The sequence below is a fragment of the Schistocerca serialis genome, chromosome 4 (genome assembly GCF_023864345.2).
Source record: "Schistocerca serialis cubense isolate TAMUIC-IGC-003099 chromosome 4, iqSchSeri2.2, whole genome shotgun sequence".
NCBI classification, from domain to species: domain Eukaryota; kingdom Metazoa; phylum Arthropoda; class Insecta; order Orthoptera; family Acrididae; genus Schistocerca; species Schistocerca serialis.
This window is the reverse complement of record NC_064641.1, coordinates 93,630,413-93,644,268: the sequence shown is the minus strand read 5'-3', so window position 1 is coordinate 93,644,268 and position 13,856 is coordinate 93,630,413. Positions and strand designations below refer to the sequence as shown.

The 13,856-nt window shown below is 44.5% G+C and overlaps 1 protein-coding gene across 1 annotated transcript in view; it reads left to right on the top strand.

Moving 5' to 3' along the window:
- LOC126474284 (uncharacterized) overlaps window positions 1–13,856 on the top strand; it is a 272,295-nt gene that overhangs the window by 166,249 nt on the left and 92,190 nt on the right. The gene's annotated exons all lie outside the window — the stretch shown is intronic.

Here is a 13,856-nt window from a genome sequence, read left to right as displayed (position 1 = left end):
TCAGAACAACTTATCTTCCATTTCTACATCCGCACAGGGCTACCTTCGAGACACCTGCCTTGAGAAAAGGCTTCCTAACACTGGTGTCGATGTCAAAAAATTTCTCTCCTTCAGAAACACGTTTCTTGCCATTGCTAGTTTACGCTTTTTTATCCTCCCTTCTTCACCCACCATCAGTCATTTCCCTACCTAAATAGCAAGACTTACCTAATACTTTTAATGTCTCATTTCATAACCTATGTCACTCAGTATCGCCTGAATTTGATTCACTACATTCCGTTACGTTTGTTTTGCTTTTGTTAATGTTCATCTTACATCATCCTGTCAATATACTGTCCATTCCTTTGAACTGCTCTTTGCTGTGCCCGACAGAATGTCATCGGCAAACCCCAAAGTTTTTGTTTCTTCTCCCTGATCTTTAAGTCCTTCTCCAAATTTTTCTTTAGTTTCGTTAACTGCATGCTCAATGAAATTACTGAATAACCTCAGGGATAAGCTACAACCCTGTCTGACTCCCTTCTCAACCACCGCTACCCTTTCGTGCCCCTGCTGTCTGATGTTTGTACAAGTTGTAAATAGCCCTCCGCTCCCTGTATTTTACCCCTGCTACCTTCATAATTTTAAAGAGAATATTGCATTCAACATTGTCAAAAGCTTCCTCTAAGTCTACAAATGCTGTAAACCTAGGTTTAAATATCCTTAAACTATATCCCAAGAGAAGTCGTAGGGTCGGTATTGCCTGGCGTGTTCATACGTTTCTCCGGAACACAAACTGATATTCCCCGAAGTCGGCTTCTATAAGTTTTCTCATACTTCTGCAAACAGTTTGTGTCAGTGTTTTGGAGCCATGACTTATTAAACTGATAGTTCGGTAATATTAACACCTGTCAGACCTGCTTTCTTTGGAACTGGAATTATTATATTCTTCTTAAAGTCTGAGGGTATTCTGCCTGTCTCATACATCTTGCACACTAGGTGAAATATTTTTGTAGTGACTGACTCTACCAAGGGTGTCAAAAGATCTGAGGAAATGTCTACTCGAGGAGCGTTGTTTCGATTTAAGTCTTTCAACCCTCGGTCAAATTCTTCTCGTAGTATAATACATCCCATTTCATTTTCATCTACTTCTTCCTCTCTTTCGATACTACTATTTTTTTTGCTTAGAACTGGTTTTCCTTCTGAGCTCATATATATGTATATATTCTTCACTTAGAACTGGCTTTCCTTCTGAGCTCCTGATAGTCATACAGTCGATTCTCTTTTCTCCAAAAGTCTCTTTACTTTTTCTGTAAGCGGTGTATGTGTATCTTTCCCCGTAGTTATACATAAATCTATAGTTCGATTTTTTTTTCATTGACGTTTGAATTTCTCCGTGCAGTCATCTGTACAAGCAATTCATAATGACATACAATTGGTACAGACACGTAAGCAAGTTGATAAAGACAAACACTAATGATGACGACATAAAACCCGAAACAACATACTGCACTTGCACGAAGTTATGTAGTTTATATGAAGTAGTTGATATATTTCTATTAGCTTTCTTAGCTAATTTGATGTGAGGTCCCACCAATTGATGCATCCATGTCATATGTGATGTGTGTCTTCCACTTCGCCGCAGTCGCAGAGTGGAGATGGGACTGAGCGTTTGAGGCGTAGGTGCTGTGGATATCGACAGTGGTCGATGGTAACTTTAAATTTCAGTGATCACTTAAGTCTAATGCAATAGACTGGTTGGTAGCGTTGGAGTTATTTGTAAGTAGTATTTTCCTTTGTTCGACGCTCGTGGTCTCGTGGTTGCGTTCTCGTTTCTCGAGCACGGGGTCCCGGGTTCGATTCTGGGTGGGGTTAAGGATTTTCACCTGCCCCGAGATGAGAGGGTGTTGTTGCGTCGTTTTCATTATCAATCATCCCCATTACGGTCGGACGAAGGCAAAGGCAAACCACCTCCATTAAGACCTTGCCTAGTACGGGGGTGCGGGTTCCCGCATCGTCCTCCTACGCTCTGTCTACAAGCATGGGACTTCATTTCCATTCCAGTATTTTCCTTTAGTTGTCTGGGAAGCCTGCTATTCTCTGTCCCATTCGGCCCGAACCCTCTTCCTTTAAATCGGTAAGAGAGTCTTCGCTGGAATGTGTGCATAGTCTTCTATTCCTCAAGTCATCGCTTCCTTAACAAGAATGTCCGTGATCTTGTTGCCTAGGACGTTATTGTGCTCTTTAACCCATTACATGAAGACTTTGCGACCATTCCCTTGCAGTATGCCATTATCTCGTGGACTGTAGGGTGGTATGTACGACATTGATAAAAATAATGAAGGAGAATGACCGTACATTGAGAGACCGAAAAGATGACAATGTTTTCCTCCGACGCCTCATACCACTACTTAAGGGCTTCCCAAATAGCCGTAATCTCTGTCGTCATTATTGTCAATTCTTTTGGCAACTTAAATCCTACTTGCCCGTAAGTATTCCAAAGGCCGCATCCTATTTCCTTCTGGTTCTTTGAGCAGCCTGTGTAGAGTATGCTCGCCTGTGGATATTTTTTGGTTCGGAGCTAGAGCAAGACATGATTTGAAATTAGAGAAGGAACTGGCAAATCAAATTACGCTTCAGGTTCAACAACAGTAGAGAAGTAAGTTCGTTCAAAGGTGAGATGTCGCCATGCAGCGATGGATAACCGAATGTCCGATGCTGCCTCTATATATTCCCTTCCTAGTGGAGGCAGATTCTTCCACAACCAATAAGGAGATGACTAACATATTACAGAAAGTTTCCAGAAACAAGATGTCCTCTGGAAACTGAGCCCTCTTCATTAGTAATTTTATGCTACAACATTTTCACTGCAAGTGTAGGGGCGTTTCGTTACGTTCCACAAGTAGAGCACTGGACGGGGGTGACTTCATGTCACCAAGACATGTTCTAAGCGCTTTGTATTGGACCGTATTAAGTTTTTGTAGTGAGATGTCCCTCGCTGATCTTTCGAATATACTTCCGTAGTTTAGACGCGTCTGCCCTAGGCCAAGATACATGTTCATGCAGGTGCAATAGTTTGCACCCCATGTTGTGCCTGCTACTGCTGTTCTTACACTTTGCTGCTATTTCATTTATATGTCCTCTCCATGGCAGTCTACAGTCAATGTCCAGGTCAAAGCATTTCACCTCTGGCTGGGGTGAACACGTGCTCCTAGCACTATAGAGGGGATCTCTTGCATCCGATTTCTGGTGTAGATGTTTACAGCACACTTAGTCTATGAAATAGTCAGTCCATTTTCCTCCACCCAGTATCCGAGGGCTGTCATCGCTATGCCCATTTTACGCGGTCCTTCTCCTAAAGTGTCGCTTGTTGTGTGTATACACAAACCGTCAGCTTATTGTGATAGACTATGTTGATTTTGCTGTCGAAAATGCTATGTATGTTTACAGTGTAGATATTAAACAATATCGCTGACAGCGCTGATCATTGTTGGATGCCCTTTCTCATCCTAATTGGTCCATCCTGCTATTAAACTTTCATAAAAAGTTCTCTATCTTTAAGTAGATGTATGAGGTTGCAAATGAAGTTAGAGGAATATTGTGTCGCTGCATATTGTTGGCTACTTACCAAAGGTCAGATGGATCATACGCATTGTCAATGCAACACAAATTGCAATTAGAACTTGTTGTTGCCACGACAAGGCTGGATATCTGTAATAAGGTGTGCTATCGTTTCATAGTTTACTACGCTGCCCCTGCGGAAGCCTCTGTCCAGTCTGTAAAAAGGTCTTTATGTGCATACCACCACTCTATCCTATGTTTCATTATTCTTTCTATCACCTTCAATGAGTAGGTCCGTAGTGTGATAGGTCAATATGACGACAGTTCATCCTAAGTTTTTCAGGCTTCAAAACAGTCTTCAGTTCAGGAATCGTAATTTCTACTGAACCAGGAATTGCTTGTGCGAACTGACAACACTCAATTTAATTCGCTTACTGTTACAGGTTCGACCAAAAAATGGTGTACACTAGCGGCAGTTGAATTAACAGCTAGGTTCGCGCTGTCAGCTCTAAAACATTGTAGAAACAACTCCATCTAATTAATTGGGAATTCATGGGGATGGAAGTATGGATCTGAACTCTTTTGATTCGTTTAAATTTTCCCCACACAGACGAAATGAGTATTCTTGCATTTAAGCTCCCGCACAAGTCCTTCCAGTTATTTCGTTTCTTTTCCTTTAGACTCTTCTCACTTTTGCCTGCATTCTGTTAAAAGCAATGTAATTTTCTTCTGTCGCTTGACGTTTGTATCATTTCAGTGCATGCACACGTTCTTTTACCGCATTTTGACAGTCTTCGTCCCACCAAGGTAGTGGTTCCTTTTCTCTTGGAAGGAACGGTTTATTCAATGTGGAACTTAGAAGACACGATGGAGAATTATAAAATGTGTTTATCAATCCCATCTATCATTGTAAGTGGAAGAATGTTATTTTAATTTCAAAATCTATACATAAATGTGTCTGAATCGTATCGACTGGCTGCCAGTGACCACATTCTAGAGTGCAAAGTTGCCACTCTCTTCTTTTCCCAGGACGGGCAGCATGCCAGCGGACGCCTCACGTTTGTGAAAGGCCACGAGCGCCACAAACCCCCATATTTCACCATCTCGTTGAAGAGGCACTCACGAGTACCCCTGCTAGACGGCTTTCTTAGGTAGACATCGCAATTATGCAAGTCATAATTAAATGTAGGTGGCGTAGGAAGGAGTATTCGTTAGCTACGAATAAATAAAACAAAACTGCAGTAAATGTTCAGATGTAATTGAGCGGAGCACTGTCGTCTAATGAAATAGCTGCTGCAATAATGTCTCGGGCGCACCAACACCTTAGCTGGTGCCTCCTCCACTGAATATACACTCCTGGAAATTGAAATAAGAACACCGTGAATTCATTGTCCCAGGAAGGGGAAACTTTATTGACACATTCCTGGGGTCAGATACATCACATGATCACACTGACAGAACCACAGGCACATAGACACAGGCAACAGAGCATGCACAATGTCGGCACTAGTACAGTGTATATCCACCTTTCGCAGCAATGCAGGCTGCTATTCTCCCATGGAGACGATCGTAGAGATGCTGGATGTAGTCCTGTGGAACGGCTTGCCATGCCATTTCCACCTGGCGCCTCAGTTGGACCAGCGTTCGTGCTGGACGTGCAGACCGCGTGAGACGACGCTTCATCCAGTCCCAAACATGCTCAATGGGGGACAGATCCGGAGATCTTGCTGGCCAGGGTAGTTGACTTACACCTTCTAGAGCACGTTGGGTGGCACGGGATACATGCGGACGTGCATTGTCCTGTTGGAACAGCAAGTTCCCTTGCCGGTCTAGGAATGGTAGAACGATGGGTTCGATGACGGTTTGGATGTACCGTGCACTATTCAGTGTCCCTTCGACGATCACCAGTGGTGTAAGGCCAGTGTAGGAGATCGCTCCCCACACCATGATGCCGGGTGTTGGCCCTGTGTGCCTCGGTCGTATGCAGTCCTGATTGTGGCGCTCACCTGCACGGCGCCAAACACGCATACGACCATCATTGGCACCAAGGCAGAAGCGACTCTCATCGCTGAAGACGACACGTCTCCATTCGTCCCTCCATTCACGCCTGTCGCGACACCACTGGAGGCGGGCTGCACGATGTTGGGGCGTGAGCGGAAGACGGCCTAACGGTGTGCGGGACCGTAGCCCAGCTTCATGGAGACGGTTGCGAATGGTCCTCGCCGATACCCCAGGAGCAACAGTGTCCCTAATTTGCTGGGAAGTGGCGGTGCGGTCCCCTACGGCACTGCGTAGGATCCTACGGTCTTGGCGTGCATCCGTGCGTCGCTGCGGTCCGGTCCCAGGTCGACGGGCACGTGCACCTTCCGCCGACCACTGGCGACAACATCGATGTACTGTGGAGACCTCACGCCCCACGTGTTGAGCAATTCGGCGGTACGTCCACCCGGCCTCCCGCATGCCCACTATACGCCCTCGCTCAAAGTCCGTCAACTGCACATACGGCTCACGTCAACGCAGTCGCGGCATGCTACCAGTGTTAAAGACTGCGATGGAGCTCCGTATGCCACGGCAAACTGGCTGACACTGACGGCGGCGGTGCACAAATGCTGCGCAGCTAGCGCCATTCGACGGCCAACACTGCGGTTCCTGGTGTGTCCGCTGTGCCGTGCGTGTGATCATTGCTTGTACAGCCCTCTCGCAGTGTCCGGAGCAAGTATGGTGGGTCTGACACACCGGTGTCAATGTGTTCTTTTTTCCATTTCCAGGAGTGTATGTTTCCGTGCTCGTGAATCACAGTAGACGTATTCTCTTTTAAAAAGAAATGTAAACGTAACAAACTGTAATAGAGGTTTCTAACCCATTAGGTATTGCCCTCTATCACTCTCTTTACATTACTATTAAAATACGAATTCTTAACCTGTAGGTTTAAGAAATCCTGGCACTATATTGTGTCTTTGTGCGACATATTAGTCTATCGCACAGCAAACCAGTACAGGGATTCCACTTTGACATAGCCGTTCCGAGCACTTTCAAGGAGACGGAAAGTTCAATGCAAAACAAGATTATTCTAGTACAGTCGAGACGTGTTCTGCGTTCCCGCACGATTGCAACACTCGTGTGACTTCCGTTTGCGTTACCTCGAACCTTTCCGCTCTTGGCAACTCACCACCTTCCGTACGAAACGTCCAGGCGTCCATCTGCCTAATGCCATTTCAGGTGCTCTCTGTCATATTAATTGGAGATCAAGGTAATAGTTTTATATTCACGTTGCCTTGAATTTTGGTAAAGTCATTAAGTTATTGCTATTATTATCTTAAATGAAAGTTAAAAGAAAAAAACTACGGAGGTTATAGTTGTACAATACTACGTAAAGTAGTTGATACGTCACAAGCAGAATGAACATCTTCGCTGTTCCCTCAATATATTTCCTAAAATTGATGTCGTCCTCTACTGGGTTTTCTCTAACGTCGAATCTCTTCATCAGAGGTGTTCGTACCCTCCGAACTAAATCGAGCGTTGTCAGTTCACACAAGTACGGTACCTGGTCCCGATAATAACGTTTACACCATGCTGCATAATTCGACGGGCCAAGGAAAAACGTACATGAGCAAAATTTTAAGCAATTCCTGGTCCAGTAGGAATTACGGTTCCTGAACTGAAGACTGTTTTGAAGCCTGAAAAACTTGAGGAAGAACTGTCGTCATATAGACCTATCACACTACAGTCATATTCATTGAAGGTGATAGAAAGAATAATGAAACACATAGAATGGTGGTATGAACTTAAAGACCTTTTAAAGACTGGACAGAGGCTTCCGCAGAGGCAGCGGAAACTATGAAACGATAGCACGCCTTATTACAGATATTCAGCTTTGTCGTGGCAACAACAAGTTCCTAACTGCAGTTTGTATTGTACTGAGAATGCGTATGATCCATCTGACCTTTGGTAAGTAGCCAAAAATATGGAGCGACACAATATTCGCTTAACTTCACTGACAATCTCATTCGTCTACTTAAAGACAGAGAACATTTTATGAAAGTTTAATAGCAGGATGGACCAATTAGGATGAGAAAGGGCATCCAGCAATGATCAGCGCTGTCAGCGATATTGTTAAATATCTACACTGTAAACATGCACAGCAATTTCGACAGCAAAATCAACATAGCCTACTACAAAAAGCTGACAGTTTGTGTATAACACAATAAGCGACACTTTATGAGAAGCCTCAAAAACTTGAGGATGAACTGTCGTCATATAGACCTATCACACTGCAGTCATATTCACTGAACGTGATAGAAAGAATAATAAAACATAGGATTCCAATTAATTAATTTGAATAAATAGGCAGAGGGGGGGGGGGGGGAGGGGGGCGCACATCACTGACTACGCCTAGCAGAATAGGCAGATACGTGACGTGAGTGCAGTTGACGTTATTACACGTACAACAGCTTACTTACCATCACTCATCATTAAAAAAAAAAAAAAAAACCTACTGACATGCTAGAGCAGCCACTGGCAAAAGCTAGTATGTTGCTATTCACAATATACATAAATGACCTTGTGGATGACATCGGAAGTTCACTGAGGCTTTTTGCGGATGATGCTGTGGTATATCGAGAGGTTGTAACAACGGAAAATTATACTGAAATGCAGGAGGATCTGCAGCGAATTGACGCATGGTGCAGGGAATGGCAATTGAATCTCAATGTAGACAAGTGTAATGTGCTGCGAATACATAGAAAGAAATATCCCTTATCATTTAGCTACAAAATAGCAGGTCAGCAACTGGAAGCAGTTAATTCCATAAATTATCCGGGAGTAGGCATTAGGAGTGATTTAAAATGGAATGATCATATAAAGTTGATCGTCGGTAAAGCAGATGCCAGACTGAGATTCATTGGAAGAATCCTAAGGAAATGCAATCCGAAAACAAAGGAGGTAGGTTACAGTACCCTTGTTCGCCCACTGCTTGAATACTGCTCAGCAGTGTGGGATCCGTACCAGATAGGGTTGATAGAAGAGATAGAGAGGATCCAACGGAGAGCAGCGCGCTTCGTTACAGGATCATTTAGTAATCGCGAAAGCGTTACGGAGATGATAGATAAACTCCAGTGGAAGACTCTGCAGGAGAGACGCTCAGTAGCTCGGTACGGGCTTTTGGTGAAGTTTCGAGAACATACCTTCACCGAGGTGTCAAGCAGTATTTTGCTCCCTCCTACGTATATCTCGCGAAGAGACCATGAGGATAAAATAAGAGAGATTAGAGCCCACACAGAGGCATACCGACAATCCTTCTTTCCACGAACAATACGAGACTGGAATAGAAGGGAGAACCGATAGAGGTACTCAAGGTACCCTCCTTGCGGAGTATGGATGTAGATGTAGATATAGATGTAGTATGAAGTAAAAGAAAGCAAATAAACCCTGAAAACTGGGCTTGGAACAGATCAAAAGGATGCTTTCCAGAGGCTGCCTTACTTTGGCTGCCAGAAAACCTGAGAAGGTAATCAAAAATTAAATCATCTGTCGCCAACTGAAGCAGTTTTGCATTGTTTACAGGCGACGCACCTGTGACCGTTTCCATCATTTGGCTACACAATGCAGAGAGCGTGACTCGACGCCCTGAAATCGTGAGCAACGATACAGGGGGCATGTTTGCCCCGTACACAGGAAGCGCTGGAAACGTGGAGAAGTTTGTTCCTCTGGAAACGGGCGGGAGTTCCTAACTGGCTCTGGTTTCTGCCTCGCCTGACTCGGAAGTCTGTTGGGCGCCGCACGCCACCAGTTGAGGGGAATAACTTCACCTGCGGCACGGCAAGGCAGGCAGCAGGAAAAGCGGCGAGCACGGGGTCGGCTGCGCTTATTGCGCCCTCCGGGTTTACTGATCCCTGCCACAGCACTCGGCGTGCAGCAGTTCTGGCGCCAGGTGCGCAAGTAGGGTCCGGCTTACCCCAAGGTCAAGTGACTGGGCCGTAACTGCTCGCGAAACGTATGTTAAACTGATCGGTACGTCTCTGTGGCTCCCTGGGGCTGTTCACGGACGACGCATTTTTATATTCGTAGGTCAAGTGGTTGGAAAACCGCTACAAAATGTAGAGACATTGCAAATGATCAGTGTGCGGTGCAAAAGAAGTTGACTAGTTTCTAAGTTTGTAAAAAACAAAATCTAATACCTATAAACAGACGGTGAAACACGACATCGTATGATTGTGCTGTCGATAATCAGTCACTTCGATTTAATAATTTCCCTTGGACTTAAAAATAAGAAAAGGGGCTGCCATGGTTAAATGAAAAGCGATGCTCAAAACTACTCGAAATTCTTGGATAACCAGCAACTAATCTGTTAGAGGCAGAGAATTCGGTACTAACAGCGGCGCGGGATTAGCCGAGCGGTCTCGGGCGCTGCAGTCATGGTCTGTGCGGCTGGTCCCGGCGGAGGTGCGAGTCCTCCTGCGGGCGTGGGTGTGTGTGTTTGTTCTTAGGATAATTTAGGTTAAGTAGTGTGTAAGCTTAGGGACTGATGACCTTAGCAGTTAAGTCCCGTAAGATTTCACGCACATTTGAACATTTTCAGTACTAACAGAAAGGCAACAGAAGTGTAATTACTCTACACACCACGGAGAAAGCTTCAGTTCCTTACTTGTGAAAGACTACAACTAGCACATTTTCAGCCAAGCATGAGACAGTTCCACTATCTTCCGACAGACCTGAGTAGAAATGACGTGAGGACATGGACCCACCGACCACATACGACTGTTGCGAAACGGGCACATCAGATTGTGGCCTATTGAGTTTTCGCCACTTGAAGACACAGCAAGGACCGCTAGCCAGGTTCACAGCACTAAAACTGTTTTGACATAGTTAAAGTAAACGAGAAATTGTGTACTCTATATCTTGGAACTGATTCTATATACACTACTGGCCCTTAAAAGTGCTACACCAAGAAGAAATGCAGATGATAATCGGGTATTCATTGGACAAATATACTAGAATTGACATATGATTACACTTTCACGCAATTTGGGTGCATAGATCCTGAGAAATCACGAGTAGTGACTGGCGTATTGTGACGAGCCAGTTGCTCGGCCACCATTGACCAGACGTTTTCAATTGGTGAGAGATCTAGATAATATGCTGGCCAGGGCAGTAATCGAACGTTTTCTGTATTCAGAAAGGCTCATACGGGACCTGCAACAAACGGTCGTGCATTATCCTGCTGAAATGTAGCGTTTCGCAGGGATCGAATGAAGGGTAGAGCCACGGGTCGTAACACATCTGAAATGTAACTTCCACTGTTCAAAGTGCCGTCCGTGCGAACAAGAGATGGCCGAGACGTGTAAAAATGGCACCCCATACCATCACGCCGGGTGATACGCAGAATGGCGATGACGAATACACGCTTCTAATGTGCGTTCACCGCGATGTCGCCAAACACGGATGCGACCATCATGATGCTGTAAACAGAACCTGGATTCATCCGAAAAAATTACGTTTTGCCATTCGTGCACCCAGGTTCGTCGTTGAGTACACAATCGCAGGCGCTCCTGTCTGTGATGCAGCGTCAAGAGTTACCGCAGCCATGGTCTCCGAGCTGATAGTCCATGCTGCTGCAAACGTCGTCGAACTGTTCGTGCATCTACATCTACATCTACATCCATACTCCGCAAGCCACCTGACGTTGTGTGGCGGAGGGTACCCTGAGTACCTCTATCGGTTCTCCCTTCTATTCCAGTCTCGTATTGTTCGTGGAAAAAAGGATTGTCGGAATGCTTCTGTGTGGACTCTAATCTCTCTGTTTTTATCCTCATGGTCTCTTCGCGAGATATACGTAGGAAGGAGCAATATACTGCTTGACTCTTCGGTGAAGGTATGTTCTCGAAACTTTAACAAAAGCCCGTACCGAGCTACTGAGCGTGTCTCCTGCAGAGTCTTCCACTGGAGTTTATCTATCATCTCCGTAACGCTTTTGCGATTACTAAATGATCCTGTAACGAAGCGCGCTGCTCTGGTTGTTGTCTTTCAAACGTCCCCATCTGTTGACTCAGGGATCGAGACGTAGCTGCACGACCCGTTACAGCCATGCTGATAAGATGCCTGTCATCTCGACTGTTAGTGATACGAGGCCGTTGGGATCCAGTACGGCGTTCTGTATTACCCTCATGAACCCACCGATTCCATATTCTGCTAACAGTCATTGTATCACGACCAACGTGAGCAGCAATGTCGCGATACGATAAACCGCAATCGCGATAAGCTACAATCCGACCACTATTAAAGTCGGAAACGTGATGGTACGCGTTTCTCCTCCTTGCGCGAGGCATCACAACAACGTTTCACCAGGCAACGCCGGTCAACTGCTGTCTGTGTATGAGAAATCGGATGGAAACTTTCCTCATGTCAGCGTGTTGTAGGTGTCGCCACCGGCGCTAACCTTGTGTGAATGCTCTGAAAAGCTAATCATTTGCATATCACAGCATCTTCTTAATGTCGGTTAAATTTCGTGTCTGTAGCACGTCAACGTCTTGGTGTAGCAATTTTAATTACCAATAGTGTAAATAAAAGGCAGTGCTCAAAAAATCACGAAATTCTTGGGCAACCAGTAACAAATCTATTAGAAGCAGAGAATTCAATACTAACATAACGGCACCAGAAGTGTAATTACTCATACACAGCACGGAGAAAGCTTCAGTTTCTTACTTGCGAAAGACTACAACCAGTACATTGTCAGCCAAGAATGAGAGAGGTCCACCATGGTTCAAATGGCTCTAAGCACTATGGGACTTAACATCTGAGGTCATCAGTCCCCTAAACTTAGAACTTCTTAAACCTAACTAACCTAAACACATCGCACACATCCATGCCGAGGCAGGATTCGAACCTGCGACCGTAGCAGCACCGAGGTTCCCGACTGAAGCGCCTAGAACCGCTCGGTCACTGCGGACGGCTTTTGGCTTCACATCACTCTTAGCGGAAACATTTGTCTATTAAATATGTAATGTGTTGCAGTGTTTTTGAGTAACAATTTATTTAATGATAATGGTTACCTCGAATTGTTCAAATTACTTTTCCGTGGTAATTTCTGCTGTCGGCATCAGCTTAAAGAAAGGCTCTTTCGTGTGCGACAGCATCGTGGTGTAATAGTAGCCAACGTTTCACCCAGCCGGGGCTATAGGTAAAACATTGGGTTAATTTACATCTTACTCTGTTTCACACTCAGAATAGTTGTAATCAAAATTTTCTGTAATGACGCAAAATCTGAATTCCTGCAGTTTTGTTGATGCGGTAGTTACCTAACGGTATTTGTGTACAAAAATAATAACAAGGCATTTTTTTGAGTGGATCGTATGCTGATTTTCTAAATATTTTTGCTAAGCGATTTACGACACATGACATCTCTTTATCAGCTTTATCCACTTATTTTCCATGCGTTTTTTTCCAAACAAACCATTTAATAACCGCCCTTCACTTTTTAACCTTTTGTAACTCTCAAACAACTGCGATAGACATGTAGAATGAACCGACGAATGAAAATTTGTACTAAGGCTGAGACGAGGCATTTCGAGTTCAGGCGGAATAGCAAGTGGGCTGAAGCGTGAATGGTAATTTGGATAGAGGAGAGACATGCTAAAGTAGTCCATGCAGGTTTGCAAAGCCACTGTGCCATGTTGGCGTAGTAGTTAGCGCATCCGTTTAGTGATAAAGAGATCTGAGTTCGAATCCTAGCCGTGGTACAAATTTTTATTCGTCGCTTCAGTCTGTATATATGTTGTTGTTGTGGTCTTCAGTCCAGAGACTGGTTTGATGCAGCACTCCATGTTACTCTATCCTGTGCAAGCGTCTTCATCTCCCTGTACCTACTCAACCTACATCCTTCTGAATCTGCTTAGTGTATTCATCTCTTGGTCTCCCTCTACGATTTTTACCCTTCACGCTGCCCTCCAATACTAAATTGGTGATCCCTTGATGCCTCATAACATGTCCTACCAACCGATCCAGTTCTATTCAATACCTCCTCATTAATTATCTGATATGCCCATCTAATCATCAACATTCTTCTATAGCACCACATTTCGAAAGCTTCTATTTTCTTCTTGTCCAAACTGTTTATTGTCCATGTTTCACTTCCATACATGGCTGCACTCCATACAAATACTTTCAGAAACGACTTCCTGACACTTAAATCTATACACGACGTTAACAAATTTCTCTTCTTCAGGTATGCTTTCCTTGCCATTGCCAGTCTACATTTTATATCCTCTCTACTTTATATCCTCTCTACTTTGCCCCCCAAATAGCAAAACTCATCTACTAGTTCA